We start from the raw sequence: 13,271 nt of genomic DNA on the forward strand, positions 1-13,271 counted from the left end.
TCCCGCCCACCTTCGCGGGTACCCAACCGTGCGTCGCCTGCGTGCTGACGTCAAGCGCGTGCCCCTGTCCGGCAGCCGAGGAGACCCCGCGCAGTGCTGCCAACGCCCCGGCGGAGAGGCTGAGGTGAGTGCGGGGCCCAAGGCTCCCCGCGGGAGCGGCTTCCCAACTGTCCCGTCCCGCCTGTGCCGCCCCTGCATCTCCTTGTCCGCGGGGACACCCCGCTTCTGGGTTCCGGGGACGCCTGGGAGCGCGGGTCGCGGGGTGGGGGTGGGGGAGCCCGGGTCGCGCGGCGCCGTGCGGGAGAGCGCGGGTCTGGGTTCCGTCAGGGAACCGAGGGGAGGGGGTCCCGGCGGGGAAGGTGAGGGGCGCCCGTTCCGCCCAGGGGAGCGCGGCCGGGATGCGGGGTGCCGGCCGGAGGGCGCGGGCGGTGCCGGGTTGTCACCGGGCAGCGGCGGAAGGAAGGAGTCACACCCATCTCGGCCGCCCGGGCTCCCCTCCCCCCGGCTGGCCCCGAGGGCGGGCGGCGGGCCGGGGTGCCGTCGTGGGTCTGGGCCGTGGAGCCGCTCGCGGGCGCCGTGCTGAGCGGGAGGGTCTGTGGCTCGGGCGGCCGAGCTGCCCCAGCGCCCGAGCTTCAACTTCCTGCTTCGCTGGGCGCTGCCGCGGACATTTTGCGGCGGGCGGGGGAGGGGAGCGGAGTGGCCGGCGCGGCCGGGGAGCGGCGGTCCCGGGGCGGGTGGCCTGCTGGTCGCCCCCGGGCTTTGCCCGCGACTGGCTTCTCCCCGCAGCCTCGCCTGCGCCGCTTGTCCCGGGCGGGGCGGGTCTGATCCCCGTCTCTCCGGTCTCTCTCTCTCTGCTGTAGGTTGAGCTCCTAATGCCATTTCCGTTTGCCTCTCCAGCTCGGCCTCTCCGCCTGCTCAGCGGAGCTTCCCTTTCTGGGAGTTACCTAACCATCTCTCGAAACTGTCGTTCTGCCGCTTTCTTAATTCCTCTTACCAGGGGGAAATTTTCTTTGTTCGTTTGCTTTTTTCCCTCCCCTTTCAGTCCAAGAGAAATGCAGTGTGGAAGGTTACGTCATCGCAATATAAGGGGTGAGAGTTTTAACTCCTGCAAGTCAGGGATTCACCCCATTAAGGCAGCATTTTGCAGCCTCAGTTGGCTACCCTGCCTGCTTCTCAGTGCATCGTATTCAGAGATCTCTTCAAATCCCGGTCGTCTCAAAGGCACCCAAAAGCCAGGAAGGTTTACAATCTCAGGAGCAGTTTGTGCCAGGGAATAAAGCGTAAGACAGCACCATGTACAGCCACTTAACGAAGGCCATACCTTTAAAGACAGATACCTTTGTACTCGAATGAAGTGAATTTACTTGTAGAAGCATCTTTGGTCCAGAAAGACTTGCCCAGACTCTCTCCTGTGTGACTTAGTGATGCAGAGAGCGCACCTAAGTCGACTGACCTGTGCTTTTTCTGTGACAAGGGAAAAGAGAATCGGTTCATCTCACCCCTCATCTTTGCTTGCTAGACGCTTTTAGTTTTGTAAGTAAAAATGAGTTTTGGATTTACAACAAGAAAAACTTGAGTAACGTTTTCAGACTTTTTGGATCACAGTATTTGTTCCCCCAGAATGTTAGGTGTACACCCTTCATGGACTACAGGAGAAATGTTAGCATTGTAAAGCAGATGAGGTCCAATTGTGTAATGCATTGTAAAAGTAGTTCTTGTTGGAACAAGTATTTTCCTATTGTTCTTCATTTGTATTGAGAGAATAAATTGCTTGCTAGGAAAAACATAAAAGAAGTGCAGGTTTAAATCGGCTTTCTGTAGTGTATAGGATAGGTGTTGTAGATTGGATAGGTGTGGAGCTTGGAGCTTCTGAAATATGTTTGCCATAACCTATCATGTTTTAAGAATGTAAAAATGGAACACAACCTGCTGTCTTGTTTCTTGAATCTTCTATATTTAAGATGTTTAAATGTACATACTGTATATTAACTTGTATCTTTCCTCTTAAAATATAGCAGAATAGTTTGAGTTTATAGTGTTTACACTGAAGCAGTGAGATTGGTAATTAACTGAGTATTAAAAATGAGCTATTTTCTAGTAATTTCTTCAAGACCTAATAAGTATCACATCCTCTTAAAATGTTTTCACATAATAATGAACAGTTATACTCAGTTCAAATTATTTTTTCTGGGATCTAAGACAGTTGTTATAGCTAGAAGGTATTCTGGGGGCTTAAATCAAATATCATTGAGAGCCCTGGCCAGTGTGTTCAGTGGTTAGAGCGTTGGCGAACCAAAGAGTTGGGGGTTTGTTTTCTGGCCAAGGGCACATACTTGGGTTGTAGGTTTGATCCCTGGTCCCGGGGGTGCATGTAGGTGGCAAGCAATGGATGTGTCTCACATTGATATTTTTTTCTCTCTCTCTTCCTCTCTCTCTCTCTCTCCCTCCCTCCCTCCCTCTCTCTCTCCCCCCCCCACATCCCTTCCTCCCTCCCCTTCCACTCTCTTAAAAAAAGATCAGTGAGATTCTTAAAGCCCACTGAGATCAAATCTTGACTCTCTTGTGACTTAAGATTTGTTTTTTATTTGGATAATTTTTTCACTTAAAAGTTTATGGTCTATTAGAAAAGCATTCCTAGTTATTTCTAAAATGGTTACTCTAATAAAATGTATTAATCCAGGAGCTGTCACATTTGGAAAACTTTGAGGTACAATTTACTGTGCCTACCTGGGAGTACTATTTATAGGTATTCTTGGAAATAAAGGTCAGATTGTGCTTTTAATTTGTAGATACATTTTAAATGCATTTATTATTTTAGGGTCTTTTTCAAGAGGATAAGAAACAATGAGCATTTCAGGCTACAGGGCCTCTACAGCAGGAGAAGGAGTGCTTAATATTTTGTGAACTTATTTTCCATAAATGGATCTATATAGCCCACTATATCAAAGAGCTTTATTCTAGGCCTTCAATATTCAATATTCTCTTCCAAATCTATTAGTTTCCCCCATTAGAATATAGGTTCTATTAGGGTAGGGCTTTGACTTCCCATGGTCACCGCTGTATCCCTAGAAATGTTTGTCAGATGAATGGATTTGATGATGTTTGAGGGATAATCTTCTTTCTGCATACTTTTTTAAAAAATTACATTTTTAATGATTTCATAGAGGAAGGGAAAGGGAGAGAGAGATAGAAACATAAATTATGAGAGAGAATCATGGATCGGCTGCCTCCTCCATGCCCCTTACTGGGGATGGAGCCTGCAACCCCAGCATGTGGCATGTGCCCTTGACCAGAATCAAACCCGGGACCTTTCAGTCTGTTTCATTCCTCTCTCTTTTTTTAAAAGTTGATTTGAAATATCCTCTATTTCTTTATTTGCCATTAGCAGCTTATTTTAAAATATATATATTTTATTATTGATTTTTTTACAGAGAGGAAAGGAGAGGGATAGAGAGTTAGAAACATCGATGAGAGAGAAACATCGATCAGCTGCCTCCTGCACACACCCCACTGGGGATGTGCCCGCAACCAAGGTACATGCCCTTGACCGGAATCGAACCTGGGACCCTTCAGTCCGAAGGTTGACGCTCTATCCACTGAGCCAAACCGGTTAGGGCAGCCGGTTAGGGCAGCCGTGGGCAAACTACGACCCGCGGGCCGGATCCGGCCCATTTGAAATGAATAAAACTAAAAAAAAAAAAGACCTTACCCTTTTATGTAATGATGTTTACTTTGAATTTATATTAGTTCACACAAACACTCCATCCATGCTTTTGTTCCGGCCCTCCGGTCCAGTTTAAGAACCCATTGTGGCCCTCGAGTTAAAAAGTTTGCCCACCCCTGGGTTAGGGCCATTAGCAGCTTATTTATGCCACTTCTCCTCTACTCAACAGTATCAAGTTCCTGGTCATGTTATGCTTTGTCCCTTACTAGTTTCTACTTTTAGTTACTTATCTCTTCAGTCCAAAATATTTTTGGTAAAGCAATTTTCATTACTTGCCATTTCAGCTATGTCTGCCACTGCTGCTGTTAAAAGCCCTGGATGTCAAACCTCTTCTTCACTAGTTGCCCCTCGGACATTGGTCTCAAACTACTTATTTCATGAAGGCACCCACTTTTAAGCAGCTATCTGCGTTTTCCCTAAACATCCATATTTTAGTAACCATCTCTCCCCCAGATTAATTTCATGAAACCATTATTATTATAAAATTATTAAATGAAGTGGAAATTGTTGCCTGTTTTAAATTTTTGTCCATTATCTCAATCATCATCATAGAAGCAAAGTTGTAAGGTCCCAGGTATGCCTTGTGTGGTCTGTGGACCAGCAGCATAAGCATCACTTTGGAGCTCATTAGGAATCTCGGGCTCCATCACAGTCCTACTGAAGTGGAATCTGCATTTAACATGACCCCCACATGGTTTTTATGCATGTGAAAGTTTGAAGCACCTCTTCAGAAACAGTGTTGAGTATTTTATTCTTAGTTTCTCCCTTACTTAGTTAAATATAATATTTTAGGCAGTGTACCAGAATTTATTGCAAAGATCATATCTTAAAGTAAATGTGAAACCTATTTGGTTTTTAAAGGAATTATAGTTTCTTACCTATAGTGGAATCATCTCATCTTGTACTCATTATCAGGAACAGATGTTTAGCTATTAAAATGCCATTGCCCACTTAACTAATAACTAGATAATCTAAGATTCTAGTTTAGTATATCAGTTAACACATTTGAATTCAAATGACATTTTATTGGAAATGAATTCCTATGAAGAGGATCATTCATGGTTATGAAAACATGGTAAATACAAAATTGTCATTTAGCTGGTCAAATGTAAAAAGTTTTCTGCTTTAAAAAAAATATTTTAGATATATATTTTTATTGATTTCAGAGAGAAAGGGAGAGGGAGAGAGATAGAAACATCAATGATGTTTCCTGCACACCCCCTACTGGGGATTGAACCTGCAACTCAGGCATGTGCCCTGACTGAGAATTGAATCACCACCTCCTGGTTCATAGGTCAGTGCTCAACCACTGAGCCACTCTGGCTGGGCATACTTTCTTTAAAATAAACCGTTATCTTCAGGCTCAAGGGAAGATGTTAGTAACAAAAATTTAGTCAGTCTTGGCTGCCATATTGAAAAATTACTGATATTTTTTAAAGACTAAATTTAATTATTTTTTTAATAACTTTTCCTTTTTTTTCTTTTTTTAAAATATATTTTATTGATTTTTTACAGAGAGGAAGGGAGAGGGATAGAGAGTTAGAAACATCGATGAGAGAGAGACGTCGATCAGCTGCCTCCCGCACATCCCCCACTTGGCATGTGCCCGCAACCAAGGTACATGCCCTTGACTGGAATCGAATCTGAGACCCTTCCGTCCACAGGCCGATGCTCCATCCACTGAGCCAAACCAGTCAGGGCTTTTTTTCTTTTTCTTAAAGTATTTGGTGTAGGAGAAATTCACCAGTGCTATCTCTTTGCAGTGTACACTCTAGAGTAGTGTTTCCTAACTCTTTTGAAATCAAGGCAGACATAGAAAATGCCACACTATAGTAAATGGATGATGAGGCTGCTCTTGGCTGACTGGAGTTGCTGAAGACCCCAGGAGAGCTGTAGGATCAGTGTCTCAGTCACACCTGTGTCCATTCTCTGTGTCCCAAGTGGCAATATGAAGCCATCTAGGGTTGGAAGTTAAACCACAGCCATCCTTTTCAGCTAAATAGATTATCACTGTTTGCTACTCCTTGTGGAAACAAGAGATTGAGGACAGATCAAATGAGCCAATGAAACAATGGAGAGATGAAGGAATAAAAGAATACTGTGTTAAGGAGTATAAGAAGAGGATACATTTTGTAGAAGAAAGCATAAGCAAGATTTCAGATACAATCCATTTGCTTTGTTGGTTGGCAGTTTAAGAATATTTGTAACTTTTTTTGGTTTACTTTTAAATCTGTTTAAAAGTAGATGAAGAGGAGTAGGAAGTAAAGAATAAAGTTTCTTAACAAATCATCTGTGGTTTCCGGATTTTTCATTATAATACACCTTTGTTTTACCAGCTGAACACTATTTGAGAGGAGGTCAGTTTTGAAATCTTCCGAAGTGGAATTTAACTATCACACTACTTTCCTAGAAAACCATATTTTTATTGTGGAGTTTAAGATTAAAATTAATATTTTAAAATAAATTAGATTTTATTTATTCATGTTTTAAATATATCTTTATTGATTTCAGAGAGGAAGGGAGAGGGAGAGGGAGAGAGAGAGAGATAGAAACATTAGTAATGAGAAGGAATCATCGATTGGCCGCCTCCTGCATGCCTCCCACTGGGGATCAAGCCTGCAACCTGGGCATGTGCCCTTGACTGGAATCGAACTTGGGGCCCTTCAGTCTGCAGGCTGTCGCTCTATCCACTGAGCCAAATCGGCCAGGGCAATAAATTATTAGATTTTAAAATGTAAACTTTTTTTGATAGCAATTTTTTTTATTGGTTAAAAAACCTAAGCATATATACAAAATTAGGTACACATTTAGATGCTTCTTTTGAAAGAATGGTTTAGTCTTTTTAAACTAAGTTTTAAAAAAATAAAAACTGCAATTTTCAGCACTGTTTTGAAAACTTAAAAGTGCACCAATATACTTAGCTTCCTTACCTACAAAACTAGTGGCTTGGTGCATGAATTCATGCACACTGAAAGGAAATTAATTAGAAGAAATAGTTTAATATCGCTATTCACCCTTTGTAATAGAAGCGTCAACCAAATTCACAATTGACAATGACAGATTGAAACACATGAGTGTGATTGGCACCAGCAAGAGCTTTATATGTATTGTGCATGCGCGAGTCAACTTAGTATATATATAGAATAAACTTGCTTAGTTAGACCTGCTTTGTGATTTAGCTACACTTTTTCCAGCCCAGTGAAGCACCCCAACTTCTCTTTGAGGTAATTGTCAGCAACACAGCAGTAAATATCAACACGAAGCAGATTGTATCGTAGATCACGCAGGGAGAACAAAGGGTAAAATATTTAACTGCAGCAATGTTTGATTATATTCTGCGCAGTGAGAAAACCTGAAGTCATTTTCAAGGTCTACGATTTCTTTTTAGTCAGGTCAAGTTTCTAAGCTTCTAAATCTCCGTTTTCTGGCTAATGAAAAGAAAATAGGGTTCCATCGAGTCTTCTATCTACTTACTCCAGGACTTATGTGAGGATCAAATGAGATGAGGCTCGGGGAAAATACTTCTCAGACATTTGGTTAAAGTGTAAAATGTTTCCACCTGGCTATAAAGCAAGTTGTGTTCCTGGGCTGAAGAAACTGCAAGGAGGCTAGTTGCTAGGGAGAAGAAGCTGGGTGTTGCCACATGGCATCATTACCCAGCACCCACAGCCACTGTTTCTGGGCTGAGCGGGGCTGTGGGCCACATTTTGCGCCCTGGGGTCTTGGCAGTGTTGGTTGTGATTTGGTGGGTTGTTGCTCTGGGGTGGTGGCGGGCCCTATGTTCCACTTGGGGGAAGCTGAGTGTTGCTCAGCTACAGGTCTGCAGTGCCAATTTCTCTGTAAATGGCCAGTGTACGTCAAGGCAGCTCCTGCGTTGAGTGTCTGCCCCCTGGTGGTCAGTGCGCATCATAGCGACCAGTTGGATGATCGGATACCGATACTTAGCATATTAGCCTTTTATATATATAGATATATATAGATATATATAGATGGTGCAATTACAATTCTTACCTGATAAGGTCACAACAAATTGAATCAAGCAAATGCATATATCTATGCACTACTTGATGTTATGTTCACTTACGTTAGTTTGCACTTAAAACACAAGAGGAAATGGGAATTGGCACAATAGAGGCCCAATTTAATCTCATTGTGTGCCAAATTTAAAAGGTAACTGCCAGTAAATGGAGAGTGCAGAAGAAACTAACTGGAGGGGCACAATTCACATTGTCAATTAGAATGTAAAGTTTAAAAAAATATGTTTTCATAGATTTTCTTTTTTTAAGACAGAGAGGAAGGGAGGAGTGGGGAGAGAGAGAGAGAGAGAGAGAGAGAGAGAGAGAGAGAGAGAGAGAGAGAGAGAGAGAAACAGAGAAACATCCATCAGCTGCCTCCTACATGCCCCTACTGGGGATGTAGCCCGAAACCTGGGCATGTGCCTTGACTGGGAATTGAACCAGCGACTTCTTGGTTTATGGGTTGTTTGTTCAACCACTGAGCCACACCAGTTGGGCTATCTCAGTTCTTTTAAAAAAAATTACTATTTGGTAATTAAGCTTCCTTCAGGATCAAGATTAATTCATGTCTTGCATGTGACATGTGTTGAAGATCTAAGTTTGTTTTCTGCTGACACCACATTTCTTACTTCTTTTATTTGGGAAAATTGCTATTTCTTTTCCTATAAATTATACGAGTAAATTCGCTTCCCTGGCTTTTAAAATATGATGGTAAGATGTTTCTCTGCAAACATTAAAAAAAACCATACCACCCAAAAATCTAAGACAAGCAGCTTTAAAAATAGAGCTAATCACCTTTGCCTTTGTGGCTCAGTTGTCCTGTGCACCAAAAGATTGCCCTGGTCAGGGCTTGATCTCCAGTAGGGGGGCATGTAGGAGGCAGCCGATAGATGTCTCTCTCCCTTTCTCCCTCTCTCCCTCTTTTCTCTTCCTCCCTCCCTTTCTCCCTCTCCCCCTTTCCCAGACTATAAAAGTCAATTAAAAAAATCTTAAATAAAATAAAAATAGAGCTAATCAATGGCAGATTTTTGTGAAGACTTAGGTTGTAGAGATAATTCTTTGGCAATTATGTGATGCTTAAATTTGTTATATACTATTTTAATGGATTCAAATCTGAGTGAGTTGTTTCAAAATTGGAGGCATATTTTAATTATAAAATGTCTAAGGGTAAGATTGCTTACCTTAACTATTTTACTCTGATACAGTTGTGACTACAATGTGATACACATACTTCAGGAGGCTACTGCTTTTTTTAAGGAGTTATCCCCCCCTTCCCCATTTAAAAGTTGGTAGAACTGTGCATTCCCAGAATAGAGTTGCTCATGATGATACAGTGTGTTTATTCCCTAAAATGATGCTGGGTGGCTTCAAACACTTGGTGTTAAGCTACTTTAGCTAGTTCAGACTGCAGATTTGACTTATATCTTAGAAATAGGATTTTTCTTCTTCAGAAGGATATCGAAAAAAATTTATTTGTTCTTTATTCAGATAGTAATACGGGAGGGTTTAGGAGCCTGAAGGACACATTAAAGGGTGTATTCTGAGTCCAAAGAACATGTTTTTGACTTGCTGCATCTCTAACCCATACTATCTATTTTAAAAAACATATTTTTATTGATTTCAGAGAGGAAGGGAAAGGGAGAGAGAGAAACATTAATGATGAGAGAGAATCATTGATTGATGCCTCCTGCACACCCCACACTGGGTATCAGGCCTGCAACCCGGGCAAGTGCCCCATTGGGAATCAAACTGTGACCTCCTGGTTCATAGGTCAGTGCTCAGCTGAGCCACTCCAGCTGGGCTACTCCATGCTATCTTATTAATTTATGAATTCAGCAACGCTTTGAATGTGTGCTGTGTGGCAGTTACTGTGTCTGGGTGTTGGGGATGTAGCAGTGAATAAAATAGACCAAAGCAAATCTCTTTCCCCATGAAATTTACATACTAGTGTGTGAGCTGGAGATAAGTGGAGAAAAATGAAGTGGGGGAAGATGAGGGAGGGCTGGCGGTGGGGTACAGTGGAGTACTTTAGGGTTTGGTAAAACTTGGGTTGCATTTTATTGTTTTTTTTTTTGGTTAATCCTGAGGATATTTCCCATTGATTTTTAGAGAGAGTGGAAGGAAGGGGGACAGATAGAGAGAGAGAGAAACATTGATGTGAGAAAGTCACATTGATTTGTTGCCTCCTGCAGCCAGGGATTGAGTCTGCAACCAAAGTAGGTGCCCCTGACTAGAATCAAACCTGCAGTCCTTCAGTCCCATGCTCTATCCAGAGTCAAACCAGCTGGGGCTTGGGTTGCATTTTAAAAAGGTAGAGTTGTTCCAAAATGAGATTTGAGCTAACATCTATAGAGGATGTGCCTGAACCATCCTGGCAAGAGAATTTTAGTTAGAGGGTGCAACAGTGATCACTTTTTATCAGTGACAAATACTGCTATGCTTACTTTTATAGGAAATCTTTAAAAATAGACCTTAAGTAGCCCTGGCAGGTGTGGCTCAGTTGGTTGAGCATCGTCCTGTATGTTGAAGGGTCACTGGTTCAATTCCCGGGGGGCCGAACATGCCCAGGTTGCCGTCCTGGTTGGGGTGGGTGCTGGAGGCAATGGATTGATGTTTTTCACATGGATTGTTTTTTTCTTTTTCCTCTCGTTCTCTCTTTCCTTCCTCCCTTCCTCTCTCTAAAATCAATAAAAACTTTTAAAAAATAGACATTAAACAACTGTATTTCATAATGCATCTGGAGTACCATTATAGGAGCTTAGTTTCCCAAAGTACAGTGTATGTGAATAATTTTCATATCAAACAATTAAAGGTCAAGGCAGAAGTTTGTACTTTGGTGGTGTTTTCCTTGGTTTTAAAGTGTGCATAAAAAAGCAGATTTGTTACCCTAAGTGGATAGAGCGTTGGCCTGCGGAATGAAGGGTCCCAGGTTCGATTCCAGACAACGGCACATGCCTGGGTTGCAGGCTTGATCCCAGTGTGGGAGTGTGCAGGAGGCAGCCAATCAATGATTGTCTCTCATCATTGATGTTTCTGTCTCTCCCTCGCTCTCTGAAATCAATAAACATGTTAAAAAAACCCCAGATTTATTGTCAACACATACTGGTTATTTTTCAGTCTTTGCAATTCTGTCTCTGTTGTTTTTGTTTCTCTCATTCTCTTTTAGTAGATAGAACTATACAGTTACTCACTGCTCTGCAACCAAGCTGAAACATCTGCATTCATGTCAGCTGCACTCTGTGGACATAGTCTTTGGTACACCTGTTATAGTATCTCCAATTATTCTTTGTCCAATTATTTCTTCAAGTACAAGGTTGAATGTTTCTGTATACGTTTGCCCCATTAACAACAGATTTTACATCAAAATTTGGTAGACTGCCTTGATTTAGAATCTTTTTAATTTTATTATTTATTAAATTCTCACCTGAGAATTTTTCCATTGACTTTTAGAGAGAATGGAAGAGAGAGGGAAAGACAGAGAGAGAAACATAGATGTGAGAGAAACACATTGATTGGTTGCCTCCTGCACACGGCCTGGCAGGTCCCAGGCTGGGGAGGAGCCTGCAACTGAGGTACGTGCTCTTGACCGGAATCGAACCCAGAACCCTTTGGTCCACAGACTGATGCTCTTTCCACTGAGCCAAACTGGCCAGGGCTTGATTCAGAATCTTGGTAATTTTGTCTTGTTCTTTAAAAATGGTTTGTGGTTTATAAAACAGACTGTATGCGAATCTGAATGTAGGTACTTCTGCATTACAAGATATAACAAAGAAAGTCTTAATGATCATGGTTAGTTTTGTAGTTGGTTTCTCACTAAGATGTGTGTTGCCCAGGTAAGATAGTGACATTTTATTTTTTTGCTGCAAATGTATGCTTGTATGTAGGATTTCTTATACTGGCTGGCACATGATTTCATCCTTGATAGACTTAGGACAGAATTTGTTCACTGAATCTGAAAAGGCTGTTTTCTTACAAGAATGCCTTAAGAACATAATAGATTTTTTTCTGACTTCTCCATTTATCTGTGGTACAAACTTATTCTCTTATTTCCCAGACTAAGAAACTTCCTTATAATTTCCCACCTCCTTACACAAACCCATTCCTCCACCCTCAAACTGGTCAACTATTTCTTTTCTCTTTCCATGCTCCTACCCTAGTGCAGGTCTTTTGTTTAAGTCTTGGATTATTAAAGTAGTTTCATAGCTGAGTTCCTTTACTTTATCTGGTTATCTTTGACAGTCCACCTTGGAATACAGGTATAAGATTGATACTCTTAAAAACACACACACACACACACACACACAGACACACACACAATCTTGTTCACAGTTAAGAGAGAAATGGTAGCCTGTTCACCACCCAGGTTAAAAGAAAACTCTGCCTAGTTTTCAGTCTTTAATGACTTGGACACATCTGTTTTTTAAATCCTTACCTGAGGCTATTTTTCCATTGATTTTTAGAAAGAGTGGAAGAGGGAGGGAAAGACAGAGAGAAATATCAATGTGAGAGAAACATATCCATTGGTTGCCTCCTGCACGTGCCTGACCAGGGCCCGGCAGGGGAGGAACCTGCAACCGAGGTACATGCCCTTGACCATAATCGAACCTGGGACCTTTCGGTCCACAGGCTGATGCTCTCTCTATTCACTGAGCCAAACCGGCTGTAGCGACTCATCTGTTTTTTGTGTTTTTCTACTTTGGGGTCCTAATTTCCTTATAAGGACACCAGTCACATTGTATTAGGACCCATCAATATGACTTTATTTTATCTTAAAGATCTTATCTCCAAATACTGTCAGTCATATTCTGAGGTACTTGGGGTTAGGGCTTCAACATGTTACTTTATTTGGGATCACAATTCAGTCTATAATAGGCACTATAGCACATTCTCTATGATAGTTTGTAGTATAACTAGAGGCCTGGTACATGAAATTTATGCCCTTGGTGGGGGAGAGGGTCCCTCAGCCCAGTCTGTGCCCTCTTGCACTCCAGGAGCCCTTGGGGGATGTCCGACTGATGGACATCCTTAGCGCTGCTGTGGAAGCGGGAAAGGCTCCCGCCACCGTACTCGCCAGCCGTGAGCCCGGCTTCTGTGCACTGACCACCAGGGGGGCAGCTTCTGCACTGAGCGTCTGCCCCCTGGTGGTCAGTGCGTATCATAGCGACCAGTTGTTCTGCTGTTCGGTCAATTTGCATATTAGTCTTTTATTATATAGGATACTAGAGGCCCGGTGCATGAAAATTGTGCATGGGGTGGGGGGTGGGGGTGTCCCGCAGCCTAGCCTGCGCTCTCTCGCAATCTGGGACCCCTTGGGTAGGGTCCCTAGGCCTGGCCAGTGATCAGGGCCTATCGGGGCTTTCCTTTCCCCGGCTGCTGACAGCTGGCCCTGCCCCTGCCGCTGCCACTGCTTGCCATCTGTGCAGCGCTGTCTCCCTCCCCCGCCACTGGTCGCCTCCCTCTGTGGGCAACAGGCATGGGGTGTGATTGCTTGGCTGGTCTGGGCCTCCCTCTACCAGGCGATCGCTGGCCAG

At 43.0% G+C, this 13,271-nt stretch overlaps 1 protein-coding gene across 2 annotated transcripts in view; it reads left to right on the plus strand.

The window, feature by feature from the left end:
- The window catches only part of CDC42 (cell division cycle 42), a 38,309-nt gene continuing 25,038 nt past the window's right edge, over nt 1-13,271 (plus strand). For both annotated transcript variants that reach the window (XM_036347355.1, XM_036347357.1), the window contains exon 1: nt 1-124. The gene's annotated coding sequence lies outside the window, so the exon portion shown is untranslated. The remainder of the gene's footprint in view (nt 125-13,271) is intronic.

The sequence above is a fragment of the Myotis myotis genome, unplaced genomic scaffold (assembly GCF_014108235.1).
Source record: "Myotis myotis isolate mMyoMyo1 unplaced genomic scaffold, mMyoMyo1.p scaffold_m19_p_2, whole genome shotgun sequence".
NCBI classification, from domain to species: domain Eukaryota; kingdom Metazoa; phylum Chordata; class Mammalia; order Chiroptera; family Vespertilionidae; genus Myotis; species Myotis myotis.